The following is a 19,402-nucleotide window of genomic DNA, read 5'->3' on the forward strand; positions in this document are numbered from 1 at the left end:
TAAAATTTAGACGGAAATAAACTTGTATTTCTATTTACTAACATTATTTTATTATTACATTCATAAAAGTAGGTGGTAGAAATGTTTTTCATTGAGATACTTTTACTCTCTTACTTCGAGTATATTCCAGAGCTTATACTTTTTTACTTTTATCTTATTAAAGAAGTGGAATCAGTACCTTTGCTTTTACTGGAATTGTTTTTTAACAGTAGTAGCTGTACTAGCGGCTCAAAGATGTGTGATGTTGTCTCTCAGAGTAACACTTTAAACTGTAAGAGTCTGTGATGGATGCGTACATTGGAGATGTGAGCAGGACAGATGGAACAACTGACGGGAAAAGTGTGGACTTTATACCTGTTTTTAAATTGTGTTGATCGGCCACGTAAAACCAGAGTTATGATAAAATATCTGCAATGTTTGTTTTTCTTCCTGAATACTGTCGTCGTTTATATTTACTGCAGGAAGAAACGGTACAAACTGCGTTTTATAAGGAAAACGCTCGAAAGCCTGTGAACAAAAACAATACCAAAAACGCCCCGTCCTTTCCTATTGGTGGAAAATGTACCATGTGGACCAATCAAAAAATGATATGGCAACATGGCATTTAGTTGTTAAGTAACGGGAGGAAGTTTTAGGAGTGACGGCGGTGCTTTGAGATGTGAGAGATTTGCAACGTTTAGCACAAATCTTGTGTAGTTAGTGTGTAGTTAGTGTGTTTATGTGAATTTAAGTACTGTGACATTTTAAAACTGTCTTTAAAAGAAGCAAAGTAGAAACTATCACGTGGATTAAACTTGTTTTCAGGCGTAACCCCGTGTTTACAGGATAACAATTACACGTCTGTGTGCCAGGAATCAGAGAAGTTAGGTTTAATTTACTCTGCGTAGGCTGTAGCTCACCTCATTTCCAGTATATATATTTTTAAACAGGTGTGTTTTCCTGCTCAGACCAGTTTTGCAGCTCTTATTGTTCTCTCACATAGCGTACATGCCGTAAACTTGGCAGGACTGTGCCCTGCTTCGTATATAAAGATGCTGCAGGTGGATGTGAGCACCATCTCTGGAGACAGAGTTGGGTTTGGAGGATCATGTTGCAACTGCTTTTATGTTTCTTAGTTTCATGTTGGATTCATTAATAGATATAATTATTCTAACCAGTGTTCTCTCTAATTTTTCACGTGTCTGAGCAAACACACAAACTCCCTGAGCGATCTCGTGGACCACTGTGAGTGACATCAGACGTATGCACTGTGGTCACGCCAGCATCGAATCCATCCAAGTCACAACTTTCTTTTCTTTCTTTTTTTTTTTTAAATAAAGCTCTGACTTGTATCATGAGTCTGTGGTCTGGGAGAGAGTCTGTAACTCTCTGTCTGTAACATACAGTAAATAATGACCAATGTTGGGCAATTAATGATCTAGTTACTTCTTTAAAAAAGTAACTGAGTTATGCAAACAAGTTTTTTGCAGCTTTTTACCTAAAAATGCAGCCAAGGCGTTTTTTTAAAATAAACATTTCAAACTATTTACAGAACAATCAGCTGTTCTGCATCAAATTTGATGCCACACAAATTATTTGTGTCACTCCAAAAAACAATTTCTGTCCACTATGAGATAAAGAACAACAGCCTGATACCTGCAGGCCTGACAGCAGCAGATGTATCACTGCTGTGACACCTGTAACATTCAGCAGTCGCCTCATTGTTCTGACACACACAACAAAACTATTGACAACACTACATATTATTTATTATAAAACACAATTTTTACCGTTTCTTCCCACAGTAAATATAAACAACGACAGTATTCAGGAAGAAAAACAAACATTGCAGATATTTTATCATAACTCTGGTTTTACGTGGCCGATCAACACAATTTAAAAACTGGTATGAAGTCCACACTTTTCCCGTCAGTTGTTCCGTCTGTCCTGCTCACATCTCCAATGGTTGTAGTCGTTGTCATTAACGTGGCTTCACTCCACATCAGCCGCTTTGCTCGCTAAAACTCTGGTGTCGGCACATAAGGACGCTGTCATAGCCTGTCAACGACGTTGATTGGCTGCGTATATACGAATGTGAATCGCATTTTTGGCTGGACTATGGAATATGGTGGTATCGTTCTAATCCCATACGGGAGCAGCCAGTCACTGACTAACACTGCCGAACAGAATTGTTAAAGTATTAATTTTAATTTCAATTCAGGTTAGATTTTTTTTTCTGTGCGCAACGCAGATTTTCTGTGCGCAGAGACCGTGCCAGCAGTGTGCAGTTGCAGACGTGCGCAGCTTAGAGGGAACATTGGTGACAAGGCGTCTGGTTTCATGTTCCGGGACCCGGGCCAGTAGGTAATGGTTAGGTCAAACCGTGCAAAAAAACAATGCCCACCTGGCCAGGTTCTTGTGGTCCATCCACACGACAACAGGATGTTCGCTCCCCTCCAACCAGTGCCGCCACTCCTCCAGCCCCAACTTGATAGCAAGAAGCTCCCGGTCGCCCATGTCATAATTCCTTTCGGCCTAAGTGAGACGACGGGAGAAAAAGGCACAGGGGTGTAATTTACCTTCCTGGCATTGAGAGAGAACCGCCCCAACTCCCGAATCAGAAGCGTCCACTTCCGCCACGAATGGCAGGGCGAGGTCAGCCTGGGCCAGGATGGGGGCCAAGGCGAACAGGCTCCTGAGACGGTCAAATGCTTGCTGAGCTGCCGGAGACCACAGGTACGGCTGTTTGGGAAATGTGAGTTGTGTGAGAGGCAATGCTACCTTACTGAAGTCCCGGATGAAACGTCTGTAGAAGTTGCTGAATCCCGGAAAACTTTGCAACTTCTTACGGGTGCCGGGCACAGGCCACTCCAACACAGCTTTGACCTTAGGCTCGTCCGCTCGCAACCGGCCCTGTTCAATGATAAAACCCAGAAAAGAGACAGTTGAGGCATGAAACTCACATTTCTCCGCTTTACAAAACAGCCGATTCTCCAGCAGGCGGCGCAACACCAGTCTCACATGCTTAACATGCTCAGCTCTGGATCTGGAGAAAATCAGAATGTCGTCAAGATAAACAAACACGAAGTGGTTCAAAAAATCTCGTAGAACATCATTTACCAGGGCTTGGAAGACGGCAGGGGCGTTAGTGAGTCCAAACGGCATTACCAGGTACTCGAAGTGGCCCAGATGGGTGTTGAAGGCCATCTTCCACTCGTCCCCCTCGCGGATGCGGACCAGGTGATAAGCATTGCGGAGATCAAGTTTGGTGAAATGGGTGGCCCCTTGAAGGAGTTCAAAAGCTGAGGCGAGCAGAGGTAGGGGATATTTGTTTTTGATAGTGATTTTGTTTAGTCCCCGATAGTCAATGCAGGGGCATAGGGTCTTATCCCTTTTTGTCAACAAAAAAGAAGCCTGCGCCCAAGGGAGAGGTGGAGGGGCGGATGATGCCAGCTGCCAGGGAGTCCGTAATATAGCGCTCCATAGACTCGCGCTCAGGTTTCGAGATACTATAGAGTCGGCTTGTGGGCAAGGGGGCGCCTGGGAGCAAATCAATCCCGCAGTTGTACGGACGATGGGGGGGGGAGCGATTGGGCCCCGTCTTCGCTAAAGACTCGACCTAGATCGTGATATTCGGCGGGCATGGTTGACAAGTCGGGGCGAGTGGGCGGCCCTGCAGGATCGTCTGACATGCAACCCGGCACCGCAGAGCGTAAACACTGCTCATGGCAACGGGTGCTCCACCCCACGATACATCCCTTAGCCCAATCAATCTGTGGATTGTGTCGCTGGAGCCAGGGGAATCCCAAAACTAAGGGTGTGTCAGGTGCTTTGAAGAGAAACAGGAACATCTGCTCAGTGTGATTGCCGGAGAGAGTGAGTGTGATTTCTTGAGTGCGGTGAGTGACAGAAGCTAAAGGTCTGCCATTAAGCGCTGACACTTGGAGCGCTTCAGGTAGGGGAACAACAGGCAAACCAATTTTGTGGGCCAAAGCCTCATCCAAAAAACTTTGTTCAGCTCCTATTAGTGCATCACTAATAGGAGCTATCACAAGAATGGGTGCGGGAAAGAAACCGTAATTTAGCGGGGCAGCTGAGGTGGAGGAAAGTATTAACCGGCACACCCGTCAGTATCCCCACCTTTAACTGACGGGCTGAGTCTTTTAGCTGTGATGGACAGGTGTCCGCGAAATGGCCCTTCCTCCCGCACGCAAAACACTCACCCACCAGTTGTCTTCTGCTCCGGGTGAATTTAGTCCGTCCCAGCTGCATGGGTTGCTCCTCGTCAGCAGGTGAGTCCGGTTCCTCCTCTCTCCACTCGAGAGACGGGAGTCCAGTCGGAACTCCTACGCCCCCTACTGACCGTCGCCCATCTCCAGTCCGCCTGCCAAACTCCCGCATATGGTCGTCTAGACTGATACACATGTTAACCAGGGTGCTTAACAATTTAGGAAGCTCTTTAGTGGCCAACTCACGTTTAACATTCTCATTTAAGCTGTTTAGGAATGCTCCTCGGCGCGCCCTCTCCTCCCAGCCAATCTCCTCGGCCAAGATCCAAAAGTAATAATAATAATGGATTGGATTTATATAGCGCTTTTCAAGGCACCCAAAGTGCTTTACAATGCCACTATTCATTCACTCTCGCATTCACACACTGGTGGAGGCAAGCTACGGTTGTAGCCACAGCTGCCCTGGGACAGACTGACAGAAGCGAGGCTGCCATATCGCACCATCGGCCCCTCTGGCCAACACCAGTAGGCGGTAGGGTAAAGTGTCTTGCCCAAGGACACAACGACCAGGACAGAGAGCCCGGGGATCGGACCGGCGACCTTCCAGTTACAGATACACTTCCCAACCGCCTGAGCCACGGTTGCCCAAAAAGTCCACAGAGAAGTCTGCCACGCTCCGCCGGCCCTGCTTTAAAGTAAACATGCGATGAGCAGCACTGTCATATTAGATCCTTTGTCAAACACACACAGAAATTTGCTAAAAAAAAAATCACTATATGAGATGGAGGGCTGGGCGCTCAGGACTGCTTGAGCCCACAGCAGAGCTCGTCCGGTCATGAGCTCAACCATGAGGGTGATTTTGGCAATATCAGAGGCATAAGCTCGAGTCTGCTGCCTAAAAATCAGAGAGCATTGAGTCAAAAATTCCTGGCTTTTGTCCAAATCTCCAGTGAATTTTTCCAGGTACAGGTAATGTGTGTACCTACATTTAGAAGCTCTACTGGTGGTTGTGGTTGTGTAGGGGGCTCTGGTGGTTGAACGGGTGCTCTAGGTGTAGCAAGCAACATACCTTTCAGTTCTGATACCACCTGTAGTAGCGCGGACTGCTCCTCGGCAACATGCTGCAGCATCTTTTCATGTCGTTCCAACCGTTCAGCTTGAAGCGCGAGCTCGCGCTGGACGGGAATTGAGTCCGCTGAGTCCATTACTGGCTGGATTGTTCTGTCACGGGTAATGGGAAAATACGGACTCAGTTGGGGAGCTCTGGATGCGAAGCAAACAGTGCGTTTATTTACAGTGCCCAAAAACAGTCTCAAAACAAAATCCAACAGTGATCCTCTCGAAACTTCCAGCGGTGCGCAGGTGAGTTTCCAAAGTGATTATCCGAGTGTGTGTCCTCTTTAATTCCGCGGGCTCCTCCTCTCCAACCTCCTGCTCCGTGTCTCTTCCTCCTATAAACAAGCGACAACAACAGGTGAGAAGGCTAGCCGGCTAAAGCTAAGTTGCAAGTAACAAACACTTTTAACTACGGAGCTTCAAGTACAATCCAGCGTCGACTGCCGTCTGGACACACAGTTAAATGCCTCAGCCCACGATGAAGGATGATTAGTGACAGCTGGGTGGCAAATTAGGTGCAGGTGTGTCAGCCGCTGGGTGGAGACAACAAGGGTGGGGAGGAGGAGAGAGAGAGAAACACACACACAGGCAGGTCGCCCGGGAAGGACCGTCCGACCATGACACTATTTCTCCAGGCTAAACAATGATCCTCTAAATTTGTGACACGCCATTTCCTCTCCAGATTACGAGTCATCTGCTTTAGGGTACGTGTTTGAGAATTATACCACAGAGTCAGGTACTTCTGATTAGAGACCTTAGTTTTCACTGGAGCTACAGTATCCAGAGTCGTACGTAGTGAGGAGGTAAAATTATTAACAAGATAATCGACCTCTGTTGGGGTAGCGTTCAGATAGCTGCTCTGCTCTGTGTTGGTACAGGGATTTGAAGATGATAACAGTGGGTGGATTATATTCTTAAACTTAGCGCTTTCAGAAAGACATCTACTTTGATAAAGTCCACTCTCCACTGCTGCGTAATCAATTATTGTAAATGTAAATGTTATCAAGAAATGATCAGACAGGAGAGGGTTTTCAGGAAACACTGTTAAATGTTCAGTTTCTATGCCATATGTTAAAACAAGATCTAGAGTGTGATTAAAGTGGTGGGTGGGTTCTTTTACATTTTGAGAGAAGCCAATTGAGTCTAATAACAGATTTAATGCCATGTTGAGGCTGTCATTTTTAGCATCAACATGGATGTTAAAATCACCCACAATAATTATTTTATCTGAGCTCAGAACTAAATTAGATATAAAGTCTGAGAAATCAGACAGAAACTCTGTGTAAGGCCCAGGTGGACGATAGATGATAACAAGTAAGACTGGTTTCTGAGTTTCTGAGTTTTTTATTAGATGAAAGATAGACTCTTTCATTTTCAGCATGTTTGTACCATCGGCCTGCCAACTGACTGTCAACCGAGACATTAACAGTAATTAACAAAGGAAAGAACCAAGAAGAAGGCAGGGTAGCATACCTCTTGTAAATGATGGTAGAGATAAAATTTGCTGTAGAAAGAAAGAACGAGGATGACTGTGAGACAAGCATCAACATTTTTGCATTAAAACTTCACACGCCACCTTAAAAGCTCAAAGTGATCTGACCTAAATTTCTACTGAGTTCAAGATCTTTGAATGAGAACAGGGCTTACACCGATCACTTTACATAAAACTGCTGTCAACTTGAGACTAAACCAAGTCAGGTCTTTATCAAGAGGTGCACATCTTATTATTCTGATTTGTTTTTTTACAAACTGATAATCTTACTTCATCATTACAATAACATTTGTGGTCCCTGCTTCTCCTTTTAATCTATAATATACTAATATCTATAATATATAATATAAAATTATATTTCCAAAGATAAGAAAACATTTATTATTAGATGAAAGATAGACGCTTTCATTTTCCCCTTCACCCAGCCACACAGATGTTTTACATTTCTCATGTCCATCAAAAGACTAAATCACTGTTAAAACATCAGTGGCATGTAAGCAAATACTTCCTTGTTGACACGTCTGTTGTTCTAAGTGTTCACTTCATCAGTGTCAGTGTTACCTTTCCCATTTAAAGACTGAAAGAGCTTGGCCGACTTCAAATCTCTGTGATGAATGCACTGAAAAGAAACAAAGAAGTTTGTGCAGATATTGGTGTATGTCTTGATCCATGCTGCATCAGGTATGGAAAGGACTCTGTTCATGTTTTCAGTGGGAGAAATGTTTCGTCATCATCCTGGTGACTTCTTCAGTCTCAGCTGACTGCAGGTTTCCCCAACCTTATACACAGTACGTTTGCACAATGACTGAAACCAGCGCCACTGACTAACGATAAACTGTGAGCTCAGTTTCATCATCATTAATATTTACATTTTTCATGGCCATTGATCAGTGGCCATGAGTACCATTCACACAGAGGTGAAGAATTGCTGCAATCACAGCATCTTATTGAGAAGGTGAGAGATTTGAACTGTGTCTTCATTCCACCTACTTCACTTACAAGGGTCAGTACTACAGGCAGAAACATGGGTGTGCCATGGGCTCCCCAGTTTCACCCAATTTGTACATGGAAGAAGTGGAAAAGAGGGCTTTGCTATCCTACCCTGGAACACCACCAAGCCATTGGTTCAGATATGTGGATGACACCTGGGTGAAAATCAAATCTTAGGACGTTCCACATTTCATGTTTCTATGATGTATTTCTATGATGTTGTTTCTATGATGAGCTCACAGCAACTTAAAAACACACACACAGGATAAGAGAGAAGAGAGAAACGAAAAGTTAAATACCTGCTTTATTTGCACAGCACCATTCTGTCATGAGAGCATTACACAATGTACGAAAAGAGCCGTGTTGCTTCCAAATACAATTAGACTGAAGGAACCAAATTGAGTTGTCGACTACAAGAGGGCAGTGAGCAGCTACAAATGCCTTGACCAGTGTTGTCTGCAGGTGGAACCTTTGGCCTGACTTGGTGGAGAGGAGAACGAGGAGGGGGGGGGTGAGGGGGGGGGTGAGGGGGGGGGGGGTGAAAGAAGTCCAGGCCCTTGTAGCAGAGCAATGGTAATGATAATGGTTATGAATAGTAACAGTAAAATAATTAACAAATCTCCACACAGAGTAAATTGATTTCTTGATCAATTATTAAGTCATGTACTAACAGAGACTTGGAGGAGAGAGACCTAATATTTAATAATCCACATTTCACTGTTTTACTCTTTGGTTCAGATGTGGATACTGTATTGTTCTTTCTCTGTGATTGTTTATGTTTAAGTTGTTTGTTGCTGGTTTTTAGTTTGTTTTTTGTCTTTTTGGGAGCTGACACAGTCTCTGTGGAGATGGGGTTTGTTTTGGGGGGGGGGGGGGGTAGCAGGAGGAGAGAAGCTGCAGAGAGGCCTGTAAGGCTGCAACTCTGCTTCCTGGTCCCAACTCTGGATAGTCATATTTTGGGGGGTTTAATAAATTTGTCCATATTTCTAGAAATGAGAGGTGCTCCATCCAAAGTGGGATGGATGCCATCTCTCCTAACAAGACCAGGCTTCCTCCAGAAGGTTTGGCAACTAACTATCACCACAAAGAGGTTGTGTGGCTACATCAGCTTTCACATATGGTCTATTTATGGACACACCTATGTTTCTTGCTCTATGTAGTTGTTTTTTTTATACCAAGCACAGTGAAGTATTTCAAAAAGCAGTTCAAACCAGTCATGCATCTCTGTCATGCTGCTGACTGTGGAAAATAACTCCAGTCACGCTGGCAGCATGTTTGTACCATCGGCCTGCCAACTGACTGTCAACCGAGACATTAACAGTAATTAACAAAGGAAAGAACCAAGAAGAAGGCAGGGTAGCATACCTCTTGTAAATGATGGTAGAGTTAAAATTTGCTGTAGAAAGAAAGAACGAGGATGACTGTGAGACAAGCATCAACATTTTTGCATTAAAACTTCACACGCCACCTTAAAAGCTCAAAGTGATCTGACCTAAATTTCTACTGAGTTCAAGATCTTTGAATGAGAACAGGGCTTACACCGATCACTTTACATAAAACTGCTGACAACTTGAGACTAAACCAAGTCAGGTCTTTATCAAGAGGTGCACATCTCATTATTCTGATTTGTTTTTTTACAAACTGATAATCTTACTTCATCATTACAATAACATTTGTGGTCCCTGCTTCTCCTTTTAATCTATAATATACTAATATCTACAATATATATTATATAAATTATATTTCCAAAGATAAGAAAACATTTATTATTAGATGAAAGAGAGACTCTTTCATTTTCCCTCTCTGTCATGTAAGCAGAAGCATTACTCGGCTTCACCCAGCCACACAGATGTTTTACATTTCTCATGTCCATCAAAAGACTAAATCACTGTTAAAACATCAGTGGCATGTAAGCAAATACTTCCTTGTTGACACGTCTGTTGTTCTAAGTGTTCACTTCATCAGTGTCAGTGTTACCTTTCCCATTTAAAGACTGAAAGAGCTTGGCCGACTTCAAATCTCTGTGATGAATGCACTGAAAAGAAACAAAGAAGTTTGTGCAGATATTGGTGTATGTCTTGATCCATGCTGCATCAGGTATGGAAAGGACTCTGTTCATGTTTTCAGTGGGAGAAATGTTTCATCATCATCCTGGTGACTTCTTCAGTCTCAGCTGACTGCAGGTTTCCCCAACCTTATACACAGTACGTTTGCACAATGACTGAAACCAGCGCCACTGACTAACGATAAACTGTGAGCTCAGTTTCATCATCATTAATATTTACATTTTTCATGGCCATTGATCAGTGGCCATGAGTACCATTCACACAGAGTTGAAGAATCGCTGCAATCACAGCATCTTATTGAGAAGGTGAGAGATTGGAACTGTGTCTTCATTCCACCTACTTCACATACAAGGGTCAGTACTACAGGCAGAAACATATGTGTGCCATGGGCTCCCAGTTTCACCCAATTTGTAAATGGAAGAAGTGGAAAAGAGGGCTTTGCTATCCTACCCTGGAACACCACCAAGCCATTGGTTCAGATATGTGGATGACACCTGGGTGAAAATCAAATCTTAGGACGTTCCACATTTCATGTTTCTATGATGTTTTTCTATGATGAGCTCACAGCAACTTAAAAAACACACACACAGGATAAGAGAGAAGAGAAGAGAGAAACGAAAAGTTAAATACCTGCTTTATTTGCACAGCACCATTCTGTCATGAGAGCATTACACAATGTACGAAAAGAGCCGTGTTGCTTCCAAATACCATTAGACTGAAGGAACCAAATTGAGTTGTCGACTACAAGAGGGCAGTGAGCAGCTACAAATGCCTTGACCAGTGTTGTCTGCAGGTGGAACCTTTGGCCTGACTTGGTGGAGAAGAGAACAAAGACGAAGGGGGGGTGAAAGAAGTCCAAGCCCTTGTAGCAGAGGTCAGGCGCACCTGAAGGGTGAGGTGCATGAGTTCACAATTTACAGCAACTTCTTGGAAAAGCAAGATATTCTGGTAAGAGAAAGGGAGGAACAAAAAGCAAAATACCTCTGCTTTGTTTGCACAGCACCATTGTGCAATGAACAGGTGCAAGAAGAGCCGTATTGTTTACCTGAAGACCATTTGACTGAAGAAACAAAACTATTAAATGTCTGAGAACTCACATGTCTTTAGCTTTACATTTTCAAGCACATGGAGAACATCCAAACTACACAGATGGACTCTGCAGAGCTAATATCTGAGCCAAAATACTGCACCTATTACTATTGAATTATGTAGTGTCAGTTTAATTCTGGGGTTATTGTTCTTTGTTCTCTCGTTTATTTTTAAAGAAACCAAAGAATGAGACAAAACACTAAATTAAAATGGCATTTTGAAAAAAAAAGAGTGAACCCACTCTGGACATGCTCTGAAAAGTAAAATGTAAATCAGAATAGCTGATTTATTATCCTCACACTGCAGTGATGTGAGTCTGTAATGTAAAAATACATGTATTTGTGCTGCACTAAAACCTGGTATGATGTGAGAATATTCTGAAAGTGAACCTTTCAACTTTTTCTCGAAAGAAGTGTTACAAATGAAATGATTAAAAAAGCTGTTTTTGTTGTTTTTATATACACATTGCTATTGTGCTCACAAAGAGTTGGCACTCCATGTAGTAATGTCAAATGTCAAAATGATCAATTCAGCTATGATTGAATTGATTTATTCAGACTGTCATGTAGAGCTGCAGAAGGGATTTTGCAAACATGCTTACACATCATATGTAAAGTTAGAGTTTGTCATGGTGAGAAAACAACATTGTGGTGGGGCGTGGTCTGCGGTGCCGTGCGGACGCACCTGCACGGCATCCGCAATCACCCCCGCCGTGTTAAAACACAGGGACTCAGGGGTTGGTGGTGTGAGGTGCTGTGAATAAATGTCTGAAAACACTGATCCCTGGACCCGCCGTGCCTTATTCCTGCCACAGTGGTGCCGAAACCCAGGACGCGGCACGGCGGGTTCTTATCGGAGCCAGGGAGCGGAGGTGCTGGCCCAGAGGGTGGCCGAAATGGCGGCCGCCCAGCAGGAGCAGGCGGCGGAGGTGCGTCGCCAGCAGGCAGAGCTGCAGGACCAGTCCGAGCGCCACCTGCAACGGATTGGGGAGCTGGCGGCGCTGCTCTGGGCCTGGGCGCCACCCACACAGGTGTGTACCGAGGACAGCGAAGCGGTGGAGGAGCCGCGTGGGGCACCTGAGCAGCCGGAGGTGGCAGACGAGGCGCGCGGGGATCTGCGCCTGCCGGAGGAGGGGGAACAGCCGGGTGAAGGGCTGCTCCCGCCAGCGCCCCAGCCAGCGGCGGACGAGCCGCTCCCGCCAGCGCCCCAGCCAGCGGCGGACGAGCCGCTCCAGCCGGAAGAGGTGGAGAAACCGGGAGGGGAGATGGCGGTCCCCGTGCCAGGGGAGCCTGCTCGACCTGTGCCCGAGGTCGAGGACCGAGCTGCCCCGGAGCGTCAGATGCGCCGGGTAGTGAGCCCCTCCCGGGGCCGGCGGGGTCGTGCCGGCTTGCCGGGTAGCCGGCCTCCGGACCGGTTTCGCCGCTGCTGCTGGAGGCGTGGCCGACCCCCGGACAAGGCTTGCCGCCATTGGAGGTGTGGGTGGCCTCCGCAACGGACTTTGCTCCCCCAACCGTTGGGGTGGGGGGGAGTAGGTTCGGCCGGATGACTCCCCGGCCTCAATCGGGCGATGGGGGTGTGTGGTGGGGCGTGGTCTGCGGTGCCGTGCGGACGCACCTGCACGGCATCCGCAATCACCCCCGCCGTGTTAAAACACAGGGACTCAGGGGTTGGTGGTGTGAGGTGCTGTGAATAAATGTCTGAAAACACTGATCCCTGGACCCGCCGTGCCTTATTCCTGCCACAAACATGTAATGCGCTTCACCAGCTTTAAGATCTATAATCTTCAAACTTTAATTTTACATCATTTGAAAAGCTGGGGCAAGAATTATTTCAGAATAAAAACATTTTCAAACATCAACTGTGCCATTAAAAAGTTTTGAAAAAGCAAATAAAAGATAAGTTCAAATACAGTATGCCTCAGCTTGAGTGATTACATGACAGCCAAATAGTTCTCAAAACTTCTTCCTCGAGGATATTAAAAAAACTTTCAGAATATGCAGGCTTGCAGTCTATATGTATGATCTGACAGAATCTAAATATAATTCTTTGTTGTAAACATGTTTATGTGAATTTAAGTACTGTGACATTTTAAAACTGTCTTTAAAAGAAGCAAAGTAGAAACTATGACGTGGAATAAACAGTTTTTTCAGGCGTAACCCCGTGTTTACGGGATAACAATTACACGTCTGTGTGCCAGGAATCAGAGAAGTTAGGTTTAATTTAGTCTGTGCAGGCTGTAGCTCACTTCATTTCCAGTATATATATTTTTAAACAGGTGTGTTTTCCTGCTCAGACCAGTTTTGCAGCTCTTATTGTTCTCTCACATAGCGTGCATGCTGTAAACTTGGCAGGACTGTGCCCTGCTTCGTATATAAAGATGCTGCAGGTGGATGTGAGCAGCATCTCTGGAGACAGAGTTGGGTTTGGAGGATCATGTTGCAACTGCTTTTATGTTTCTTAGTTTCATGTTGGATTCATTAATAGATATAATTATTCTAACCAGTGTTCTCTCTAATTTTTCACGTGTCTGAGCGAACACACAAACTCCCTGAGCGATCTCGTGGACCACTGTGAGCAACAGCAGACGTGTGCACTGTGGTTACGCCAGCGCTGAATCCATCCAAGTTACGGTTTATTAAAATAATCAAATTACAGCATTTATGTTAGACTACTTTTAATTAACTGCTTCAGCCCACTTACAATGAAAATCTTTAAAACAATCTTGTTAATGACCTGTGTAGCATGTTAACACTATTGGAAGTAAAAATAACTTGAACTCCAATTTTGAAAACACAACTTTCTTTTCTTTCTTTTTCTTTTTTTTTTAAAATAAAGCTCTGACTTGTATCATGAGTCTGTGGTCTTGGAGAGAGTCTGTAACTCTGTCTGTAACATACAGTAAATAATGACCAATGTTGGGCAATTAATGATATAGTTACTTCTTCAAAAAAGTAACTGAGTTTTGCAAACAACAACGATTTTTGCAGCTGTTTACCTAAAAATGCAGCCAAGGCGTTTTTTAAATAAACATTTCAAACTATTTACAGAACAATCAGCTGTTCTGCATCAAATCTGATGCCACACAAATTATTTGTGCCACTCTAAAAAATCCTTTCTGTCCACTATGAGATGAAGGAGAACAACAGCCTGATACCTGCAGGCCTGACAGCAGCAGATGTGTCACTGCTGTAACACCTGTAACATTCAGCAGTCGCCTCATTGTTCTGACACACAACAACACTATTGACTACACTACACATTAACTACACACTAACTACACACTAACTACACATTAACTACACACTAACTACACACTAACTACACACTAACTACACAAGATTTGTGCTAAACGTTGCAAATCTCTCACATCTCAAAACACCGCCGTCACTCCTAAAACTTCCTCCCGTTTCTTAACAACTAAATGCCATCCATCCATCCATCTTCATCCGCTTTATCCGGGGCCGGGTCGCGGGGGCAGCAGCCTAAGCAGAGAGGCCCAGACCTCCCTCTCCCCAGCCACCTCCTCCAGCTCATCCGGGGGAACACCAAGGCGTTCCCAGGCCAGCCGAGAGATATAATCTCTCCAGCGTGTCCTGGGTCTGCCCCGGGGCCTCCTCCCAGTGGGACATGCCTGGAACACCTCACCCAGGAGGCATCCTTGTCAGATGCCCAAACCACCTCAGCTGGCTCCTTTCGATGTGGAGCAGCAACGGCTCTACTCTGAGCCCCTCCCGGATGGCCGAACTTCTCACCCTAGCCCCACCCTAGTCAACTAAATGCCATGTTGCCATATTATTTTTTGATTGGTCGACATGGTACATTTTTCCACCAATAGAAAAGGGTGGGGGTGTTTTTGGTTTCGTCTTTGCTCACAGGCTTTCAATCGTTTTCCTTGTGAAACCGTTTTTACCGTTTCTTCCCGCAGTAAATATAAACAACGACAGTATTCAGGAAGAAAAACAAACATTGCAGATATTTTTATCATAACTCTGGTTTTACGTGGCCGATCAACACAATTTAAAAACTGGTATAAAGTCCACACTTTTCCCATCAGTTGTTCCGTCTGTCCTGCTCACATCTCCAATGGTTGTCCATGGTGTCATTAACGTGGCTTCACTCCACATCAGCCGCTTTGCTAGCTAGTGATGTGCGGATCGATCCTGAAATATCGATTCCTCCGATATCAGTCATTTATGTTCTTGAATCAAATCTCACATTAAAACATCGATATTTTAGTAATTTAGGGTAAATTTGTAGTTTATCATTAACAGGAACACAGTGGAAAGAAACTATAACATTCAGATTGTCTACATTCAAAGGAACAACTTCCTCCTCCGCCTTTCATAGTCATGTGCAAAATACGGCTGTATAAATGTCTTGCAGTCCCTTGGCGCGCGCACTCACAACAATGGCTGAGCGTAATTGTGCGGATGTATTTTACCTACACAAACAGCTGAGACGTGGTTTGCGATACATGTGGCAAAAAAGTGAGGTGTTGTTGCCATACTTGCCAACCTTGAGACCTCAGAATTAGGTCTCATTCAAAAGGGCTGTTGGGGGGGGGGGGTGATAAATACATTTTACAGTGTTGATTTATCGGATAAAATACGTTAAATGTCACCGTTATTATTGGCCGGCCCGGAAACAGCGGGGGTGTCCAAATTCAGAGGCTGCTTCCACCTAAGGACCCGGCCTTCGGAGTCTAAAGAAAGCCGGGTAGTACGTCACGAGCTCCCTCGGTGGAGTGAAACTCTGCCGTCTGCTCCTTGCTATCTCAAATATAACCGGGCACTGACGTAAACTCTCGACCGTCTCACACTTTGTTTAATCAGTTTGATGTTTATTCAGCTGTGTGAATACCTCGGGAACTGAGGGATTAATAAAGTTAAGTTTAATTTAATCTAATCTAATAACTTTAATCTCAGCCAAACCGATTTACTCACGAACAAATAAAACACTGAAAAAGCCAAACAATAGTATTTTTAAGTTATCAAAGTGACTTATATATCACGTTTAACCCGAGCAGCGAAAGACCGCGGGGGTTTGAAAACGATGTGTCGGTGTCATGAATCGCTGTGCGGCAGGCAGGAGTTGGACCCAAAATGCAGGCACTCAGGCACGAGGTTTAAACACAACAAACTCAGCTTCATTGCTGGCAGAGGAAAGTCATACAGAAGCAAACTAAACTGGAAAATGACAAACTAAACACACGGGGAGATCCACACAGCATGAGGGACGACGTGACACTGACTCTTCTTCTTCTTCTTCAGTCAAGTTTAACGGCAGCTTGCATCCAGAACTGTTGCATTACTGCCACCTCCTGGCTGTTAATCGTCCGTCATTCCTGAATCCTCAGATCCTCTTGATGAGACCAGTATTTCTCAAAAAACGAAAAACCACCACTTTCCCTTCACCATGACTTAACTCTTTAACCACTCGTTCAAACGTAACTTCCCTTCCACCACTCATTTCACCCCACATCACCCTCCTGTGACTTGCATACTTCCTGCAACTAAGGAGTACATGCTCAACCATCTCCATAGCAGTGCACCCATCACACAACCCAGTCGGATGTTTTCCTATCCTAAAAAGAGTACCATTTAAAAAGCAGTGGCCTGTACGTATTCTACTGACAACAACTTCCTCCTGTCTCGTCAATCCGCTACTCCTCTTAGCTTCTATTGTGTTTTGCACCCTATATAAATGTCTCCCTTTTGTTTCATTATCCCATGCCATTTGCCAGAAGTTCCTACTTTCTGTCCAAACTACACTTTTCCCTTCAGATTTTGACAGTGGTATCAGTGCATCTATATCGACTCTTTAAACAGGTGCTTTGGCCAACCTATCTGCACTTTCATTACCCAAAATACCCACATGAGCCAGAGTCCACGACACTGACTCAGAGAAACACCGGGTTTAAATGCACTGGGAAGTAACGAGGGGAATGAGACACAGAAGGAGGGCACAGCTGGGAGAAATCAGGACTGACGAGACAAGGAAGCAAAGCAGGAAACATTCACATAAGACACGGACCTTCAAAGTAAAACAGGAAGTATAACACAGAGACGCGAACTTGACACGGTGGAGACAGCAACTAAGAAACACAGACATAAACCATAAGGCAGAGGATTCTAAGAACCAAAATACACAGAGGGAAATACTCAGCTTGGAACACAAGAAACTAGACTTGGACTAGATTAGCTGCGTATATACGAATGTGAATCGCATCATTGGCTGGACTATGGGATAAGGTGGCATCGTTCTAATCCCATACAGGAGCAGCCAGTCACTCACTGACTAACACTGCAAAACAGAATTGTTAAAGTTTTAATGTTAATTTAATTCAGGTTAGATTTTTTTTCTGTGCGCAGAGACTGTGCCAGCAGCTTAGAGGGAACATTGCTGAGAACACATATGTATTTAACTTCACATCGTCAAGCAAAAGGAGAACATTCAAACTATGCAGAAGGAATGAATTATGAATCATAACTGAATTATGTGGTATCAGTTTGTTTCTAGGGCTACTGTTCTACATTCTCTTGTATATTTATGTAAAAGAACCAAAGTATGCGACAAAACGTTAAATCAAAATAGCATTTAAAAAAAAGCAAACTCACTGTGGAAATGATCTGAAATGTAAAATGAAAATCAGAACAACTGATTCATTATCGTCACACTGCAGTGACGTCAGTTTGCTACACAGGAAATTCTGTAGTGTTAGAACAGATTCAATTCAATTCAATTCAATTTTATTTATATAGCGCCAAATCACAACAAAAGTCGCCTCAAGGCGCTTCATAGATACAGAGAAAAAAACCAACAATTATATGACCCCCTATGAGCAGCACTTTGGCGACAGTGGGAAGGAAAAACTCCCTTTTAACAGGAAGAAACCTCCGGCAGAACCAGGCTCAGGGAGGGGCGGGGCCATCTGCTGTGATTGGTTGGTGTGAGAGAAGGAAGACAGGATAAAGACATGCTGTGGAAGAGAGACAGAGATTAATAACAGATATGATTCAATACAGAGAGGTCTGTTAACACATAGTGAGTGAGAAAGGTGACTGGAAAGGAAAAACTCAATGCATCATGGGAATCCCCCGGCAGCCTACATCTATTGCAGCATAACTAAGGGAGGATTCAGGGTCACCTGGTCCAGCCCTAACTATATGCTTTAGCAAAAAGGAAAGTTTGAAGCCTAATCTTGAAAGTAGAGATAGTGTCTGTCTCCCGAATCCAAACTGGAAGCTGGTTCCACAGAAGAGGGGCCTGAAAACTGAAGGCTCTGCCTCCCATTCTACTTTTAAATACTCTAGGAACAACAAGTAGGCCTGCAGAGCGAGAGCGAAGTGCTCTAATAGGGTGATATGGTACTACAAGGTCATTAAGATAAGATGGGGCCTGATTATTTAAGACCTTGTATGTGAGGAGCAGGATTTTGAATTCAATTCTGGATTTAACAGGAAGCCAATGAAGGGAAGCCAAAACAGGAGAAATATGCTCTCTCTTTCTAGTCCCTGTCAGGACTCTTGCTGCAGCATTTTGGATTAACTGAAGGCTTTTCAGTGAGTTTTTTGGACATCCTGATAATAATGAATTGCAGTAGTCCAGCCTGGAAGTAATAAATGCATGAACTAGTTTTTCAGCGTCACTCTGAGACAGGATATTTCTAATTTTAGAGATGTTGCGCAAATGGAAGAACGCAGTCTTACATATTTGTTTAATATGTGCGTTGAAGGACATATCCTGGTCAAAAATGACTCCAAGGTTCCTCACAGTGTTACTGGAGGCAAAGGTAATGCCATCCAGAGTAAGAATCTGGTTAGATACCATATTTATAAGCTTTTCAGCGCCGAGTACAATGACCTCAGTTTTATCTGAGTTAAGAAGCAAAAAGTTAGTGACCATCCAGGTCTTTATGTCTTTAAGACATTCCTGCAGTTTAACTAATTGGTGTGTGTTATCTGGCTTCATGGACAGATAGAGCTGGGTGTCATCTGCATAGCAGTGAAAATGTATGCTATGTCTTCTAATGATGCTGCCTAGGGGAAGCATGTATAATGTAAACAGAATTGGTCCTAGCACTGAACCCTGTGGAACTCCATAATTAACCTCAGTGTGTGAAGAGGACTCTCCATTTACATGCACAAATTGGAGTCTATTAGATAGATATGATACAAACCACTGCAGTGCAATACCTGTATGTATTTGTGCTGTACTGAAACCTGGCGTGATGTGAAACTATCACGTGGATTAAACTGGTTTTCAGGCGTAACCCCGTGTTTACGGGATAACAATTACACGTCTGTGTGCCAGGAATCAGAGAAGTTAGGTTTCATTTACTCTGTGCAGGCTGTAGCTCACCTCATTTCCAGTATATATATTTTCAAACAGGTGTGTTTTCCTGCTCAGACCAGTTTTGCAGCTCTTATTGTTCTCTCACA

At 44.1% G+C, this 19,402-nt stretch overlaps 1 protein-coding gene and 1 pseudogene across 1 annotated transcript in view; one reads left to right on the forward strand and one right to left on the reverse strand.

Moving 5' to 3' along the window:
• Nucleotides 1-11,662: 11,662 nt before the first annotated feature.
• Nucleotides 11,663-13,211, reverse strand: LOC148101654 (uncharacterized; annotated as a pseudogene).
• Nucleotides 13,212-19,226: 6,015 nt separating this feature from the next.
• Nucleotides 19,227-19,402, forward strand: part of LOC148101655 (uncharacterized) — a 51,610-nt gene continuing 51,434 nt past the window's right edge. The window contains exon 1 of the mRNA XM_087846679.1: nucleotides 19,227-19,285. The gene's annotated coding sequence lies outside the window, so the exon portion shown is untranslated. The remainder of the gene's footprint in view (nucleotides 19,286-19,402) is intronic.

The sequence above is a fragment of the Neolamprologus brichardi genome, chromosome 9 (genome assembly GCF_056152115.1).
Source record: "Neolamprologus brichardi isolate AB-2024 chromosome 9, ASM5615211v1, whole genome shotgun sequence".
NCBI classification, from domain to species: Eukaryota; Metazoa; Chordata; class Actinopteri; order Cichliformes; family Cichlidae; genus Neolamprologus; species Neolamprologus brichardi.